This window comes from Rhinolophus ferrumequinum, chromosome X (genome assembly GCF_004115265.2).
Source record: "Rhinolophus ferrumequinum isolate MPI-CBG mRhiFer1 chromosome X, mRhiFer1_v1.p, whole genome shotgun sequence".
Classification (NCBI taxonomy): domain Eukaryota; kingdom Metazoa; phylum Chordata; class Mammalia; order Chiroptera; family Rhinolophidae; genus Rhinolophus; species Rhinolophus ferrumequinum.
In genome coordinates, this window is record NC_046284.1 from 84,477,297 (window position 1) to 84,496,509 (window position 19,213).

The 19,213-nt window shown below is 40.7% G+C and overlaps 1 protein-coding gene and 1 non-coding gene across 3 annotated transcripts in view; one reads left to right on the forward strand and one right to left on the reverse strand.

Annotated features, from left to right (window-relative positions):
* Positions 1–19,213, forward strand: part of SHROOM4 (shroom family member 4) — a 257,150-nt gene that overhangs the window by 189,683 nt on the left and 48,254 nt on the right. The gene's annotated exons all lie outside the window — the stretch shown is intronic.
* On the reverse strand, positions 4,280–4,383 carry LOC117030288 (U6 spliceosomal RNA). The gene has a single exon (XR_004424355.1). It is a non-coding gene; the product is annotated as a U6 spliceosomal RNA (small nuclear RNA).

The window sequence follows — 19,213 nt, forward strand, 5'->3', positions numbered from 1 at the left end:
GGTTCTCAAATTTGCCTCTCCACTCTACCCCTGAATGATAGATCACTTATTTCCTAACTGCTTCTTTTCTCCCTACACAGTTCCAACAGACACATCTTTCCAAAATGCAAATCTGGTTCTGCCACTCTCTTGCTTAAAATCCTTCACTGGCTCCCAAGTGCCTATGGGAAAAGTCCAAACTCATTAACATGAAAATCTACATGTTCTGGTCCAGCCTGCCTCTCTAGCCTTACTTCCCACCATCCCTCCTTATACATTCTACTCTTCAGGACACCATTTTTCCCCTACTCTTTCCATAATTTTCACATGCTATTCCTTCTACAGCAGTATCTTTCATCTGGGTCTATTCCTCCTTTAATCTACCCCTCCTTCAAGACCAGACGTCAAGCATGACCTCCTTTATGTATATTTCTCTGGCTGCAAGGTATTAGACATTATATATTCTGTACTGGGCAGGTCAGGATACCCTAATGTTCCATGGTCTTTCAATGTCTGCAGTATCAAAGCACTCCTGCCTGAATGCTGTGAATTCATACTCCTTGTGGATCCCAACATGGATGCAGTTTCCACAGCCTGCTTCTCTAGCTCTCCCCTATGGCAACTTCCCATAGGCCCCCAGCACTCTTCTTGGTCACCAGGACACCTGGAAGACTTTCCCTTTTATTTTCAATTTTAGATTCATCATCCCCCCTCCCCATCCTTCTACCTCTAGCTGTAGGCAAGGCAGGTTACAATAGTGGTTAAGAACGTGAGCCCTGGAGCCAGGCTTCCAGGGTTTGAATACCATTTCTGACTTTTTAGTTCTGTGATCTTGGGCTAGTTACTCAACCTCTCCAAGCCTCTGATTTCCCCTCTGCAAAATGAGGATGACAATAGTAGCACCTACCTCATAGGGTTATGAATATTAAATGTTTTAATATTTGTGACATATAATAGATACTGTGTTTTTGAGGTTAAAATGCCTGAAGTCTGAGATGGGAGAATCTTCTTACATTGGCATAGGAGCCTTTTTCTCCTTTAGGATTCTTTTCTACTAAAGTTGGCTCATTAAGATTAGGAATGAGTATACATGAGACAGCAAGAATCCCCTCCCCTTCTCAAGTCTCCTGTAATTCGGGTTTATTTCCCCAAATGGACAGATTGAAAGCTTCTTGAGGGCAGGGATCATAGTGCAGGCTTTTTAAACTCCTTGGAACCTGCTAGACACAGGGTTTATTTCTATCACTCTTAAAATTAAATTCAGAGTCTTTACAATAACTCACTTACCTGGTCCCTGGCTCCTTCCCCAACCTCATTTCCTACCCGTCTTTGACTTGCTCATTCCACTCTAGCCACACTGGCTTTCAGGCTGTTCTTGGACAATGGCTAGCTGATTCTGTTTCAGACCATTGCCCTTGCTGATGCCGCTGACTAGAACATTCTTCCTTCAGATATTCACCTGGCTCCTTCTCTGACTTCATTTAGGCTGCTGCTCAAATATCACCTCCCAACAGAGGCCTTCCCTAACCACACTCTCTAAAATAGCATTGGCCTCACACACCCGTGTCAGTCAGTCTACCCTTTACCCTGCTTTCTCTGTCTTCATAGCACTTATCACTACTCGACATATTATATATTTATTGAGTTGAGCCTCATTAGGACTGAGGTCTTGTCTGTTTTGTTCATTGCTTTGTCCCTAGCACACAGAACAGTGCTTGCTTGGCTCTCAATAACTAACAAATGAATCAGTCAATGAATAAATAAATGAGTTCAGTGCTAGTACCTGTGTAGAAGGGGATATATAACAAATTCTGTTCACTCCTAGAATTATGAATACTTTACAATTTTCATTCCATGATTCTGTTTTTCAGCTTTAGGATTTTCAAATAAAATTTATATTCATGTACGGGTTTTGTTTCAATTTTACAAACATCACCTTGACAAAATTAAAATCCAATTTAAATCAAGTCCAAGTTTCAAAAAAATAGCTGATTTGTTTGTTCTCCATTCCAAGGGGAAGGAATGTGTATGATTGAGTGTATGTGCATGTGTCTTTGTGTGTGTGTGTGTGTGAGAGAGAGAGACAGAGAGAGAGAGAGGGAGGGAGAGAAAGAGAGAATGAAAACAGTTACCTGCAGTGAGGAAATTGAGTAGGGAGTGGGTTGAGGAGGTGAGAGTTGGGGAGTCCATATTTACCAGAAGGAAAATAATCCCATTCCAATTGCTGCATTTTTTCCTAAATCCTTAAAAAAAAAAAATTAAAAGCCAAAGAAATGGAAAGCTTGATGAACTAGAGTTTTGTAAATATAAATATTTCAGAGCAAGGAATTTCTTAGAGGCTCATGCAGAACATTGGGGAACCATGTGAAAGCCTTTATGAAGAGAAACTTCAGAAGGGAGGTGGATATATGGCAGCTACTTACCAGCTCATATTTCCCTCAACAAGGGAAGCTGTGACTCAGGAATTATTACCCTCTTGGTTCTGGGACCTTTCTTGCTTTGAAGTATTATGTTCCTGCTCCTGGGGCCTAGATTCTATTCCAGCAGGTGCCCTTTCTTATGTACAAAGCCGCTGACAGTTGAAGGTATGATCCCAACCTGCTTTGAATTCAAGACCCCACATAGATAAAAGCAGCAGCCAGTATTTTAAAGAAACCATTTGAAAATCTGTTTTTTTGAAATTCTTTTTTATTTTTATTTTTCAATTACAGTTGAAAATTTGCTTTTAAATATATGGTGGCATTCTTTAGAGTGATGGGTCTCAAACTTGAGCATGTGTCAAAAGCATTTGGAGGGCTTGTTAAATAAAGTTCATATTGCTGGGTCCCACTCCCAGAGTTTCTGATTCACAGGAATTTAGAAGCAAAGAGCTTGAACTCAAGTCTTGTGTGATTTAATTCACCTCTCTGAGCCTGAGTTTCTTCTTTTCTAAAGTGGAGTTTATAAGGTTGTAGTAAGGATTAAATGGAATGGTGACTATGAAAGTTCTTTGTGAAATGTAAATGTGGTACAAGTATTAGCATTTAAACGGCTTTACAGATGTACTTGCTATCACCCCTCTCCCCAACCAGATTGGGTGCTTCGTCTTCTCTCCACCCAACTTTGTCCCACCAAGTCCATCAGGCACCCAGAAAGAAACTAAAGCCAAGAAGGCCCTGAATGGCAAAATTTTTCTTCAACCCACTGAATACGGCCCTGATGCTGACCTTGATTTGACCTCTCTTTTCCTCTGTCTGGTCTCCCCTCAACTTGCTCCTTGTTCTTCCAGCCCTAGCCGCCTCTCACAGCAAAGAACAGCTCCCAGTGCTAATACTGGAGTAAAAAAAAAAAACCTGCCAGATAAAATATTTTTAAAAAATTAGGAGAATAAACAGAGGAATCCACTGCTAAGCAGGAAAGCATTTGTTGTAGAAAGTATTTTGCTATGTTGGTGGGCTCTAGGCTGATTTCCCTATGGATAAAATCCATATGTTTGAAATAGTTAAGTGGAAATACAAATATAATTGCAGATTCCTGAGTTAGGAATGTGTCAGACATTTCTAACAGACAGTTGCCAGGGTACATGATATGTCTATGTAGAATGGTGTCTTTTTTCTTTGAAAACCTTTTTTTCATTCAAAAGCAATACATGTGTAGAAAATTTCAAAATATTAAATAAGTGTAAAAAATAAAAATGAAAAAAAATAAATAAAATAAAAATAAAAATGACCCTTAATTCTGCCACAGAGAGAAAAATGCCTACTGATAAGACAGTACATTTGCATCCAGCCTTTTAATATTGAACTTTTATGTCTCTTGATAACATATGACAAATTTCTCTCTAGCAAATGTGTACCTATATATACATATACATTTTTTGAATTGGACTGGTACTGTGTACAAGTTGGTATATAATTTTTTTTCACTTACCATTATATCATGAGCCTTTTCCAGGTTCATTAAGTAGTCTTCAAAAGCATGGTTTTTAGTGGCAGACTATTTATTATTCCTTCATGTAGATGTACAATACTTCACCTAACTCTTCCTAAATGTTGGATGGTTAGGATATTCCTAATTTTACCATTATAAATAATCCTGCATGGATGACACTTCATGTACATAAATCAATGTGTGCATTTCTAACTGCTCTCTTAGGATAGACTCCTAGGAATGGAAAAACTGTATCAAAGGGCAGGAACATTTTTTAAAACATGTAATTCACATACCGTAAAATTCATTACTTTCAAGTGTGTAATTCAGTGGGTTTTAGTATGCATGTATTCACAAGCTTGTGTGACCGTTACTGCTGTCTAATTCCAGAAAAATTATGGAGCACTTTACAAATTTTCATGTCACCCTTGTGAAGGGACCATGGTAATCTTCTCTGTATCATTCCAATTTTAGTATATGTTGGCTGAAGCAAGCACTGTATGAACATTTTTTATGTCTCTTGATAACATATGACAAATTTCTCTCTAGCAAATGTGTACCTATATTCATCCCCACCCAGCAAAGTATAAGAATGCCTATTTCCCAGCCACTTTCCCAAGACTTGTTTTTAAAAAACATATTGCCAATATCATTTAAAATGGCATTTTATTGTTTTGTCTCTTAGATTAGTTCTTCTTCCTCTCCCACCTGACCTATAGCTAGTCTGTAGAGATCTGTCATCCACAGATCTTTTTCCTTGATACACATTTACCGTGGGCAGTCACATACACTGCAACAGTCTTGGCTGCCTCCTCTCTATGGATAATGACTACATGTCTATACCCTGCCCTAACCTCTTTCCAGCACTGCAGCCCAGACATCAAGCTTCTTGCTGGGCATGCCTATCTACATAATTTGACAGCATAACAAACTTGTGTCTGAAAGCAAACTCGTATCTTCTGAAGTCAGCTGCTGTTTTCAACTTCCCTATCTACAATGGTGATAACCACCATTCTCCTAGGTGTTTCATAGTCATCTTAACTCTTCTCTCACTTCCATATTTAATTGGTAGTCCAACCCTGTTGATTCAGTCTTTCATGTCCTCTCTCACATCCTGCCCTTCTTCTCCATCCCCACTGTCATTGGTCTAGTTCTACATTTTGTGTGTATTGTGCTAGCCTACTCACTTCTCGATGCTTTCAGTATTTATCCACATAATTCACCCTAAACGTGGCTACTAGAACAGACTTTTTTAAATTAATTAATTAATTAATTATGTATTTATTATTAAACTTATTGGAGTGACATTGTGTAGTTAAAATTATGTAGGTTTCAAGTGTACATTTCTATACTACATCATCTATATATCACATTATGTGTTCATCATCCAGAGTCAGTTCTCCTTCCATCACCATATATTTGACCCCTTTACCCTCATCTACCACCCCTTCCCCCCTTACCCTCTGGTAACCACTAAACTATTGTCTGTGTCTATGAGTTTTTGTTTCTTTCTTTGTTAGTCTTGTTCCTTTGTTGCTTTCAGTTTTATATCCCACATGTGAGTGAAGTCATATGGTTCTCGACTTTTTCTGACTTATTTCACTTAGCATTATAATCTCAAGATCCATCCATATTGTCGCAAATGGCAGGATTTCATCTCTTCCTGTGGCCAAGTAATATTCCATTGTGTATATGTACCACATCTTCTTTATCCAATTATCTATCGAAGGACACTTTTGTTTCCAGTCTGGACCACTGTGAATAATGCTGCAATGGAGATAGGGGTACACATATCTTTATGAATAAATGTTTTCAGATTTTTTAGGTAGATACCCAGAAGAGGGATTGCTGGGTCTTATAGTAATTCTATTCTTAATTTTTTGAGGAACCTCCATACTGTTTTCCATAGTGGCTGTACCAATTTACATCCCCGCCAGCAGTATATGAAGATTCCTTTTTCTCCATAACATCTCCAACACTTGTTATTTTTTGTCTTGTTGATGATAGCCGTTCTAACAGGTGTGAGGAGGTATCTCATTGGGGTTTTGATTTGTATTTCCCTAATAGCTAGTGAAGTTGAGCATTTTTTCATATATCTATTGGCTGTTTGTATGTATCCTTAGAAGTGTCTGTTCATATCCTTTGCCCATTTTTAAATTGGATTGTTAGTTTTTTGTTGTTGTTGTTGAATTCTATGAGTGCTTTATATATATTTGGATATTAGCCCCTTATTGGAGGTGTTTGCAAATATCTTCTCCCATTCGGTTGGTTGCCTCTTCGTTTAGTTGATAGTTTCTTTTGCTGTGTAGAAGCTTTGTAGTTTGATATAGTCCCTAGAATAGCCTATTAAAATATTGCTTTTACCATGCTGCTCTCCTATCCTGGAACCTCCAAAGCCTCTCTCTTGACTATTGGATTATGTAAAGTAAATGCTTTATCCTGATACTTAAGGCCCACCATGTTCTTGAATCATTCTAATTTTACTTCATGTGTGCCTTATAGAAACTTCAGCGTGTCCCTGCTTTTCCCACTGTTGTTGATGAAAAACCTGGCATGACCTCTCCTCCAGCCTCCTCCGGTTGAAATTGTACTGAGTTTTCAAAAATTAGCTCAGAGTCTGTAAACTTCCTTGATTCAACCAGCTAAGCTCTCTCCTTTGTTTAACTCTCATTTCATTAGCATTTCCTTTATAACGTCCCATTCTGCTCTGTTTAGTGGTTACTTAGGTATTTTTATTCACCCACATCACACTGTAAATTCCTTGAGCACAGGGATTATATCTTCTTCGTTTTGGCGTGTTCCATAGCACCTCTCCAAGCACCTTAAATGTAGATAGAAGCTCCATAAATGCTAGAGTAAAAGAATAATGAAGACTGCCAACATTTTTTTTTTTAGAACTATTAATTACTCAGTTTCGGGAATGAATTGTGTGCTAAGAAGGGACAGATGCCAGATGACCCAAATGTCATGGTTTATTCTTCTTTTTCCCTCACTCTTCACACTCAGCCCATCAACAAATACTCTCAGCTCTACCTCTTCAGGATATATCTAATCAAACCTGTTTTCTCTACCCCACTGCTGCTTCCCCTGAACAAACCACTATTATTTAGTTTCTATAAGAGCCTTTTTAACTGGTTCCCTGGCTTCTACTCTTGTCCTACCTAAATCCATCAGTCAAGTGAGATCTTTATAACACTCAGATCATGGTAGTCCCCTGCTTAACAAACTTCCATAGCTTCCCATTGCACTGAGAATAAAATTCAAACTACTTACATTGACTTTGGAAAACTCCACGATCTGGCCTTGGCACTTCCCCAACCTCATTTCCCACTGCTGTCCACCTTGTTCATTGTGCTCCAGCTCTGCTAAGCATTGGCCCTTCCTCATTTTCATGTTGGCTCAAAGCACAGTGAGTAAGTATTCTTGGTTCTGTTGGGATACTTCCTAATGTTAGCTATTGTCTTAGGGCTTCATGTCTTTAGCAGTGGAGATGACTCAGGGAGTGGCCAGAAATAATTCTGAGGGCTTTGAGACTTGACTTTGGTGAAAACCTTTGTGGATTCCGTCTTTCCTTTGAAAAGTAGTATCTCCAGTATTGAGTTTGAACTGAAAGATATATTTGGCTTAAAGAGAGAAGAAAGGAAATCTTGTATTATTCTTGTAACCTTCTTCCCAAAGGATGCTACAAATATTACTGATAGAAACCAGAGCTGGAGGGCAAATATCCTCCATCTTCTTTATCACTCTGGGTGTTTGTTTAGGAAATAGAGCATTACAGCGGAAGCTGACTCTATAGATGGCGCTCTGCAAACCTGTTGTCATTTTCCCTATGTGTTCCTCTGAAGTTTCCCTTAGCCCTCTGGTGTTGCACCCTTAGATTTTGTATATACAGGGAAGGGAGGAAAGCCCTCTTTATTCAGTTCTTGACTTGCTCCCCTTGCTTCTAGAAACTGAAATATGCACTATTCACCTCCTTGCCTTTGGGATAATTGACAAGAAGCCATCTATGATGGGTATGTTTTATCAGACTATCCATAGAAAAACTAGAATATGCTCCCTAGCCCACTATGAAAGAGAATTCCAAGAACTGTGTTTCTAAATTACCAAGCATTTTTCTAGCCCTTAATATTTACAAAGCTCTTCCATATCACTCATATGGTTGCCTCCTTCCAACCTTCTTTAGAAAAAGAGGTGTCTCCATGTTTTAAATATTCCACTGTGAAAATAGAGAAATGAAAACAGAAGGTCAAATGTAAAGGCCCTAACCAGATGAACACTCTCTAATAGGAAAGCCAAAAGCACCTCCTGACACACACCACAGCAGTTGGGGGAGACTTTATTTCTATCTCAACATTCCCTTCCTTTCTTATTCACTACCCTTGGTTTCTTTTAGCCTGTGATGGATCCTGAGGTGGAGACTGGAGAAGGGGATTCAGCAGATTTACATAGAAGATTTTGACCTGGCTATTCAGAGAACTGAGGGCAGGTGGAGGAGGTGGGAAAGGTGGGAAGGCAGAACTGGGGACCAAAAGCCCCATCTACATAAAGTTCCCATATTTCAGATGACTCAGATCTGAAATACACACACATACACACACATGCACACACACATACACACATACATACAGAAAAGAAAGCCGTTGTCCTAAACATTCCCTCTAAAATTATACATACATACATACACATACACAAAGATACACCTGCACACACATACACACACATGCACACACACACATACATACAGATACACACATACGTATACACATACACATACATATATAAACACAAATACACATACAGATATACATACACACATAGAAATGCACATTTACATACATACGTATATATACATACACACAAATATAGATACACATATGCACCTTTATACACATACATAGATACATACACCCACATACACATACACAGATATACATATACACACATACATACACACAGATACACATGCACATTTATACACAATACATACACATATACATACATCATGTTCATGTTTGGTTGGATCTGTAGTAAGGATCTCTAAATCACCAGGATGCAAGGCAATTTGCAGGTCCCTCAGCTAACAGTGGGATGTGAGTGGGCCTTTGTAGTTTTGAATCCCTCCAGGGTGATCAGACCGCTTTCCCCCTCTTCTGTCAGATAAACAAGTTATGCATTGTTCTGTCCACCGGCCTGTGTGTAGGCTTCCCTTCCTGCTGACCAGGCAAGAATGAGCTTGGACTCCTTCATGTGGGACAGGTGGAATGTGCTATTTGAGGGGAGGCTAGAAGAGCCACAGAAAGTAAACAGAGCTAATCAAGGACAATTTTTTGTGCTTGTACTTAGCTAAACACTTTCAAAAAAAGAAAGAGCACAAACGGGACATCTATAACTCATCAAAGGACTCTCTGCTCATCACGCAGAACAGCTAAGAGACTCGGGCAAGGATTACTTGAAGGTGGGCAAATTGAGCTAGCAGGGGAAGAGGGAAGGGAGCGGAGTGGGGACGCGGCCCACATCTGCAGCTGTGGAAACACGGTCTTCACCTGTGGCTTTGGAAACGCAGCCGGCATCCACAGGTGTAGAGACGCAGGGGATCTCAGGACGAAACAGAGAACACAAAAGCCAGGAGGTGAGCTCTTTCCCTGCGTCCCACAGCTGATCTCTCCCGCCGAGGGGGCAGCATATCCAGCAGTTGAGGCAATAACCTCAGTGAGACCTCCACCTGGGCCCTAGGTCGGACAAAGGACATAAACTCCATACCTGGGCCCCTCCCCCACTCTTCCAGTCCTACCCCCTCCCGCCCTTCCAGAGACTCAAATTGGCCCCTGAACTGAGGAGTAGTATCAGATTACAGAGGAGCCTTAGTGCTCAGGCTCTGGGAAGACCGGCGTGCAGCTCTGACCCAGGGAAGAGGCTGGGAAGAGTGTGACTTTTGCTGAGCTAGGAGAGAAGAGACTCCTCCACCCCCAGCCACCACCTTTTCTGGCCTGCGGGAAGAGTGTGACATGGCTGGGCTGGGAGAGAGACGACCCCTCCATCCCCAGCCCCCACCCTTTCTGGCCTGCCTAGGGTGGGGCAATTACAACTGCAGAGGCACTCCCAGGGATCACAGTAGGCGGCAGACGCAGCTCTGGGCTTTCAGCTGCTCAGAAGTCTCCCGCCCGCCACACGCACACACACACACACACACACACACACACACAGAAGGAGTGCCCTAAGACTCAGGAGAATTGGACATAGGGCTGGTGGTGCTACTCTCAGTGCGCATATGTACAGGCAAGAGCAGAAACTGCACTGACTTTGTAGAAACTACCATTCAGACCCCTCAGCCCCACGCATCTAAAGCTGCAGTTCCAACGTCACTCTGGGCACCAGGTGACTGACTCTGCCTGCAAAATACGCAGAGGACTCTTTGGTACAGCAGAGGACAACCTGGAGATTACTTGGTGGGCTTAAGCCAAAACTGACGCTGCTTTTTTGTTGTTGTTTTTAGCTTTTTGTTTTGTTTTGTTTTGTTTTGTCTTTATATCTTTGATATCTTTGCCTGTGTTGAGTGTGGGTTGTCGGTTGTTTTTACATGTGAAGGTATTTAATTTTTGTTGTTGTTGTTGTTGTGCTTGGTGATTTGCTTTGTTGTGAAATTGCCCTACCAGGGCCCAGCTTAAGAGGCACAAGATTCAACATACCCAGAGGCCAACTCCAGACCAAACCAGAGTACTACCAGGTTTGACCTACAAGTGACCCACCAAGAGGGAATTCTCTACAGGAACAAGAGCCCATAGAGGCCAAACCACATTTAAGCGGTCAACCCTCACGAAGCAGAACACCCTGCGGTGGGCAGAGCCAAGTCTCACAACTAGTCAGCCTAGGAGTTAACCCCACCTACACACAAGCAAAAAGCAATTAAAGATCTTCTTTAACAGGACAATATATATAACACAAGAGTCACCTTTAGAGCACACGCAGAGGAGAAGAACGAAGAAGTGCAAGTCAAATATAAAGGACACATACTACATAAGATAACCTAGCAAGAACTAAGAACTCTAGGGGATCTACCTAATACATCAAAGCAAACACAGAGAGTCAGCCAGAATGGGGAAACAAAGATACACATCCCAAATAAAAGAACAGAAGAAACCTCCAGAAATGGAACCAAATGAAGCAGAGGTAACCAACCTTTCAGAGACAGAGTGCAGAACCCTGGTGATAAGAATGTTTAAGGAGCTTAGAGACGACATAAAGAAGGATGTAGAAATCATAATGAACAACCAGTTAGAACTAAAGAACACAATTACCGAAATAAAGAACTCACTTGAAGGAATTAACAACAGTTTAGATGAGGCAGAGGATTGAATCAGCGACTTAGAAGACAAGTTAGCAGAGATCACCCAAACAGAACAACAGAAAGAAAAAAGAATAAAAAACAATGAAGATGGTTTAAGAGACCTCTGGGATAACATCAAATGCAACAACATGCACATCATAGGAATACCAGAAGGTGAAGAGAGGAAGCAAGGGATTGAGAACATATTTGAAGTAATAATGTCCGAAAACTTCCCCAACCTGGTGAAGGAAACCAACATACAAACCCAGGAAGTGCAGAGAGTTCCAACCAGGATAAACCCAAACAGGTCCACACTAAGACACATAGTTAAAATGGCAAAGGTGAAAGACAAAGAGAAAATCCTAAAAGCAGCAAGAGAAAGACAGAGGGTTACATACAAGGGAACTCCCATAAGACTACCAAATGACTGTTCTACAGAAACGTTGAAGGCCAGGAGGGAGTGGCAGGCGATACTCAAAGTGATGGAAAACAAAGGCCTACAACCTATATTGCTTTATCCAGCAAGGCTATCATTTAAAGTTGATGGAGAGATAAAGAGCTTCCCAGAAAAGAATAAGCTAAAGGAATTTATTACCACCAAGCCAGCATTGCAAGAAATACTAAAAGGACTTCTGTAAATAGAAGAAAGGTGAAAACTAACTACAAATTTAAAAATGGCAATAACTGTATACTTGTCAGTAATAACTTTAAATGTAAACGGATTAAATGCTCCAATAAAGAGACATAGGGTGGCTGAGTGGATAAGAAAGCAAGACCCTTATATATGCTCTATACAAGAGACTCACCTCAGATCAAAAGACACACACAGGCTGAAAGTGAAGGGTTGGAGTAAAATATTTCATGCAAATGGAAATGAGAAAAAAGCTGGAGTTGCAATACTTATATCTGACAAAATAGACTTTAAAATGAAGAACATATTAAACGACAAAGATGGGCACTATATAATAATAAAGGGATCGATCCGACAACAGGACATAACCCTAGTAAACATAAATGCACCCAACATAGGAGCACCTAAATATATAAAACAGATATTGACTGACATAAAGACAGAGATCAACAGTAACACTATCATAGTAGGGGGACTTCAACAACCTCTGACAAGGGACAGGTCTTCGAGACAGAAAATTAATATGGAAACAACAGCCTTAAATGACGCATTGGACCACTTGGATTTAATCGATATTTTCAGAGCATTTCACCCCAAAGCTGCAGAATACACGTTCTTCTCAAGTGCACATGGAACATTTTCCAAGATAGACCATCTGTTAGGCCAAAGAAAACAAGTCTTGATAAATTTAAGAAAATTGAAATCATACCAATTGTCTTCTCTGACCACAGTGCTATGAAATTAGAAATGAACTACAGGAAAAAAAAACTGGAAGACACACCAATTCATGGAGGCTGAATAACATGTTACTAAATAATGAATGGGTCAACCAGGAGCTCAAGGAACAAATCAAAAGATATCTCAAGACAAATGAAAATGAAAACACAACGACCCAAAATCTATGGGATGCCGCAAAAGCAGTCCTAAGAGGGAAATTCATAGCATTGCAGGCCTACCTAAAGAAACAAGAAACATCACTAATCAACAGTTTATCTTCACACTTAAGGGATCTGGAAAAAGATCAGCAAAATATGCCCAAAGGGAATAAAAGAAAGGCAATAATAAAGATCAGAGCGGACATAAATGAAATAGAAACCAGAAAAACAATACAAAAGATCAATGAATCCAAGAGTTGGTTCTTAGAGAAGATACACAAAATTGACAAACCTTTAGCCAGACTCATATAAAAAAAGAGAAAGTGGACCCAAATTAAGAAAATAAGAAATGAAAGAGAAGTGACAACAGACACTGCAGAAATACAAAAAATTTTAAGAAATTACTATGAGCAACTATATGCCAACAAATTTGACAATCTGGAAGAAATGGACAATTTTCTAGAGGCGTACAACCTTCCAAGGCTAACTCAAGAAGAAACCGAAAACCTGAATAGACTGATTACCACTAGGGAAATTGAATCAGTAACCAACAATCTCCCAAGAAACAAAAGCCCTGGACCAGATGGCTTTACAGGTGAATTTTACAAAACGTTCAAAAAAGAATTATCACCTATTCTCCTCAAGCTCTTCCAAAAAATCCAGAAGGAGGGAAGACTCCCAAACACTTTTTACAAAGCCAATATCACCCTGATTCCAAAATCAGACAAAGATACCACAAAAAAAGAAAACTACAGGCTGATATCTCTAATGAACATAGATGCAAAAATCCTCAACAAAATATTAGCGAACAGAATTCAGCAATACATTAAAAAGATCATACACCATGATCAAGTGGGATTCATCCCTGGTATGCAAGGGTGATTCAACATCTGCAAATCAATTAATGTGATACACACATTAACAAAAGGAAAAATAAAAATCACGTGATCATATCAATAGATCAAAAAGCATTTGACAAAATCCAGCAGCCATTTATGATAAAAACCCTTAAGAAAGTGGGAAGAGAGGGATCATATCTCAACATAATAAACACCACATATGATAAACACACAGCTAACATCATACTCAATGGGGAAAAGCTAAAACCATTCCCCTTAAGATCAGGAACAAGGCAAAGTTGCCCACTTTCTCCACTTCTATTCAACATAGTGCTGGAAGTTCTAGCCACAGCAATCAGACAAGAAAAAGAAATAAAAGGCATCCAAATCGGTAAGGAGGAAGTAAAATTGTCATTATATGCAGGTGACATGATACTATATATAGAGAACCCTAAAGACTCCACCAAGAAACTATTAGAGCTGATAGATGAATTTAGTGAAGTAGCAGGATACAAAATTAATATTCAGAAATCAGTTGCATTTGTATATACCAATAATAAAACATCAGAAGGAGAAATTAAAAAAACAGTCCCATTTACAATTGCTCCAAAGACTATAAAATACCTGGGAATAAATTTAACTAAAGAAGTAAAAGATCTGTACTCAGAATATTATAAGACACTGAAGAAAGAAATGAAAGGAGATACAAAGAGATGGAAACACATATCATGTTCATGGATAGGAAGAATTAATATAGTTAAAATGTCCATACTTCCTAAGGCAATATACATATTCAACGCAATTCGTATCAAACTACCAACGACGTTTTTCACAGATATAGAACATATAATCCTAAAATTTATGTGGGACCATAAAAGACCCCGTATAGCCTCAGAAATCTTGAGAAATAAGAACAAAGTGGGAGGTATATCAATACCTGACTTCAAATTATATTACAAGGCTACAGTAATCAAAACAGCATGGTACTGGCATAAAAACAGATACATAGATCAATGGAACAGAATAGAGAGTCCAGAAATAAATCCATGCCTATATGGCCATTTAATCTACGACAATGGAAGCAAGAATGTACGATGGGGTAAAGACAGTCTATTCAATAAATGGTGCTGGGAAACCTGGACAGACACATGCAAAAAAATGAAGCTGGACCACCTCGTTACACCATATACAAAAATAAATTCAAAATGGCTTAAAGACTTAAATGTAAGATCTGAAACCATAAAATTTCTAGAAGAAAATATAGGAAGAAACTTCACAGACGTTACCCAGAGTAAGATTTTTACTGATATATCCCCTCGTGCGAGGGAAGTAAGAGAAAAAACAAACATGTGGGATTACATCAAACTAAAAAGTTTTTTCACAGCAAAGGAAACCATCAATAAAACAAAAAGGGATCCTACTGAATGGGAAATGATATTTGCCAATGATATATCTGATAAGGGGTTAATATCACAAATTTATAAAAAACTCACTCAACTCAACTCCAAAAAAACAAACGACCCAATTAAAAAATGGGCAGAGGACTTGAAGAGACATTTTTCTAAAAAGGGCATACAGATGGCAAACAGACATATGAAGAAATGCTCAACCTCACTAACCATCAGAGAAATGCAAATAAAAACCACAATGAGATACCACCTCACCCCAGTCAAAATGGCTATCATCAATAAATCCACAAACAACAAGTGCTGGCGTGGATGTGGAGAAAAGGGAACGCTTGTGCACTGTTGGTGGGATTGCAGATTGGTGCAGCCACTAGAGAAAACAGTATGGAGGTATCTCAAAAATCTGAAAATGGAACTACCTTATGATCTAGCAATTCCACTTCTAGGTATCTGTCTGGAGAAATCCAAAACTCTAATTCAAAAATCTTTATGCACTCCTATGTTAATTGCAGCACTATACACAATAGCCAAGACATGGAAATAACCGAAATACCCATAGGTAAATGACTGGATTAAGAAACTGTGGCACATTTATACAATGGAGTATTACGCAGCCACAAAGAAGAAAGAAATCTTACCATTTGCAACAACATGGATGGACCTAGCGAACATTATGTTAAGTGAAGTAAGTCAAACAGAGACAGACAAATATCATATGATCTCACTTATATGTGGAATCTAAAGAAAAGAATAAGTGAATGAACTAATCAGAAACAGTTTTGGAGACATAGAGGAAAAACTGAGGGTTGCTAGATGGGGTGTGGTGGGGATAAGGGGGAAGGTGAGGGGATTAGAAAACAATCAGTAACCACAAGATGGCCACGGGGTTTTGAAAATTAATTTGGGGAATGTAATCAATAATGTTGTAAAGATTTTGTAGGATATCCGATGGACACTTGTCCCCTTTGGGAGACCACCTCAGGGATGATGTAGATGCCTGATTACTGCACTGTACACCTGAAGCTGAACAATAATGAATGCCAACTATAATTTTATATATATATATGTATATATATGTATGTATATACTTACTAGAAACAGAGTACAGCATTAGGAATAGAGACAGTGGAAATGTAATGGCTGTGTGCGATGTCACAGGGATAGTGGATGGGGGAGGGGGGTTCACACAGTGTGAGGGATATAAATGATAAACGTCTAAGTATTACTTTGTCTTTTGTACCTGAAACTAATTAAAAAAAAAAAGAAAAGAAAGAAAGAAAGAGCCTGCAGTAGGTTGTGGCCCAAACCTCAGACTAAGCACAACCCCAAGCAACTGGGGCCATATTTTCCTTCTTGCCCTGGGGTAGGGCACAGCTGTGGTTCTCTTTCTGCTTCTCCCCTACTTGTCCCCTTTCAAGTATCTCTTGAGAGGTCTGCTGGGAGCCCGGGTCAGAGATGGTTAGTGCTGTCTGAAGATATTGGGGTGACAGCCGACTAATGCAGCTAGATATTGACTCCTTCCAGAATCGGTCCTCCTCTTCCCTCCTCTCGCCTCTCCCAACAGTCTTTACAAGGACTCTTCTGGGAGCTAGCTTCTGGCTTATCTGCCATTTCTGCTTACACGTGCTCACTACTCTCTGCACCCATGCCCAGTTCTTATCCTCTGTATGCTTGGAGAAGATGCAGTCATCATCTTTACCCTCCCTCAAACATAGGAGGTTATACTTGGTCATGTTATCTGGAAGTTAGCTGTGCTAAGCAAGAGGGTGCTCTCTTTACCCCCATGACATCTCCCAGCCGCTTTCCCAAATCCCAAATCAGCCAAACTGTTCACATTCTTCTCTTACCTTCCTTAGCCCAAGGATTTCACAAGTATATGCTGTCTGTGCCCACCTGCCTATCCTATCACCTCATCTGTTGACTAACCAACTCATACTCCCACTCAGCCTCCCTACCCCAGCCAGTCCCATGAACATTCTCGTGCCTCTAGTCATAATTTCCTCAGCCTCACCTGGCCACTGACAGGGCCAGACTTTGATCAAACTCATTGCTCTTTATTTTGTTAGGAAGTGGGGATCGGCAAACCTCATCAAGGAAGCACTGGTTTATGGGCTGGGTTAATGAGTGGAAGGAGGAAGACACTTGGCAACCAGAAGATTAAGGAAGGCTGGACACCCAGGCCTCAGTAATGATGAGAAGAAACTGTTTATCCTGAAGTTGTTCCCCCGCCCTCGCCCCAAACCATGGGTTATTCCCTAGTATATTGCTAATGGTATTGTATTCCCTAGTGTATTGTCAAAGTGTGGTTATCACACCCACAGCATCAGCATCACTCTAGAACTTGTTAGAAAGTCAGAATCTGGACCCCACCCTAGACCGCCTGCGTCAGAATCTGCGTTTTGACAAGATCACCAGGAGATCAGTATGCCCACTAAGTTTTGAGAAGTTCTGTTCTAGAGTACTAGGTTTGGTTTTTGAGCTTTCTCTTAACTACTCCTTTCTATTTCATCTTCATTTAGATTGAAGAAGTTATTTTTCTTGCTACTAATAGTACCTTGCCCATTATTATATTGGGTACAGGATAATAGTAATAGAAGATACAATTTATTGAATGTCTGCATTTGAAGAAATTGAGGTTCTGTGACATGCCCAAGGCCAAACAAGTCAGTGGTAAAGCTGAGACTCAAGCCAGATCCATATGCCCATAAAATCCCTAAACTTTCCCTATACAGTACTTCTAACTACCAAAGGAGGGCCTAAGGGCTTACTTGAATGGCACCTGCCTTTTGTGGGATAGACAAACATCAACCCAGACTTCCCTAGGAAGAACAGAGAGAAGAGGGGAAGCGGCCTCCAGCCTCCAGGCATGATTTCCCCAGAGGGGAAAGGCTCTAACATACTTCTCGTCCTGTGGGAGCTAGCGTAAGCTCTTCCAGGAGCCAGAATTTGCTGGAATTGGGACCAGAGGCCAAAGGAAACTGGAGTAGGGATTAGGAGTATTATAAGGGGAAATCCCCAACTCTAAATCCCCAAGAAAACTTAAATTTTGATGCCTGAGCTTGGGCTTAAAGTGTGCAACAAACTCATGTGGAGCTGTTCTGGGTTCTGGCTATTGCACAGGTCGATGAGGACATCATTTGAAGCCCCAACCTTGGGGCCTAGGACTGTTACATCATAGCATGCTATAGCTAGAAGGGTTGTTTGTGATGGAGTCCAATGTTTTATTTTGCAGAGAGGAAACGGAAGCTCAGAGGGGGGTGAGTAAGTTGCCAGAGGTCAGAGCAAATTCATGGCAGAGCCAGGGATGCTGACTCCCAGCACCACTCTTCTGGAGGTGGAGTCTCTGGTGTGACATGGAATTTTCTTTGCGTCTGCTCAGGGACCAAAGGAAGCACAGACCCTATAAATACAGCCCAGAATGGTTTGTGAATCTTTATATCTCAGCAGGAATTTCACCTTGGAAAATCTCTAAGTCACTTGCCCCCAGCTGTGTAAAATCAGCTGTAGTGCTACTTGCTCTTCTGGACCTGGAGGCTTCTAGGCCTGGCTGTTCTGGGCTTTCCTTTTCTGGGGCCCAGAGGACCTGCGGAGATGGCTGGGTGGGGTCAACTCAGTCCAGGAAGCACAGGAATTCTTTTAAGTGTATGTGTCTGGGGTATTTTTCTCTCTCACTTACGTGTATTTTTAAAAATTCTTTTTAGACACCCGCTTTATCTTTCCCAAACATCATTTCCTTGCTCCTTTCCTGAGTTCTAGCAGTGGCTGGGGGCCCAGCTTCCTTATTGGCCTCTGAGCTGTGGAAGGGGGTGGGCCAATGTTCATAGGAGCCTGTAGTAGGGAACAGGGGGGCTGTTTATGCTGCTGGAACTGCCTTTCATCCTTTCCTTTGCCACCAGGGTGCTGGCTGGTTTCTGAAGCAGTGTCTTCACTCTTATCCAGCTCTTGACACTGGCTGTCATTCCCTAAGGCTGTGGCCACATCTAGGCCCAACCAGGCTGATGGTCATACCTTGCCTTCAACGCCACTCCTTTCTGTTCTTGAAACTGGGACCTGACTGTGCCTCAGCCCCTTGGATCACACTCAGGATCTTGGGCTGATGGTCCCTCATCTCAGGAGGTCTTAACAGGAAGGCAAATGGCTCTCAACTAAGGGAGAATCCAACTTGCAGAAAGAAGCCCTGGGGGCTGGCTGGAGGGGATGTTGATGAGCATCTGAGCTGGCTGGATACCCAGCTTTCTCCTAAGCAATCT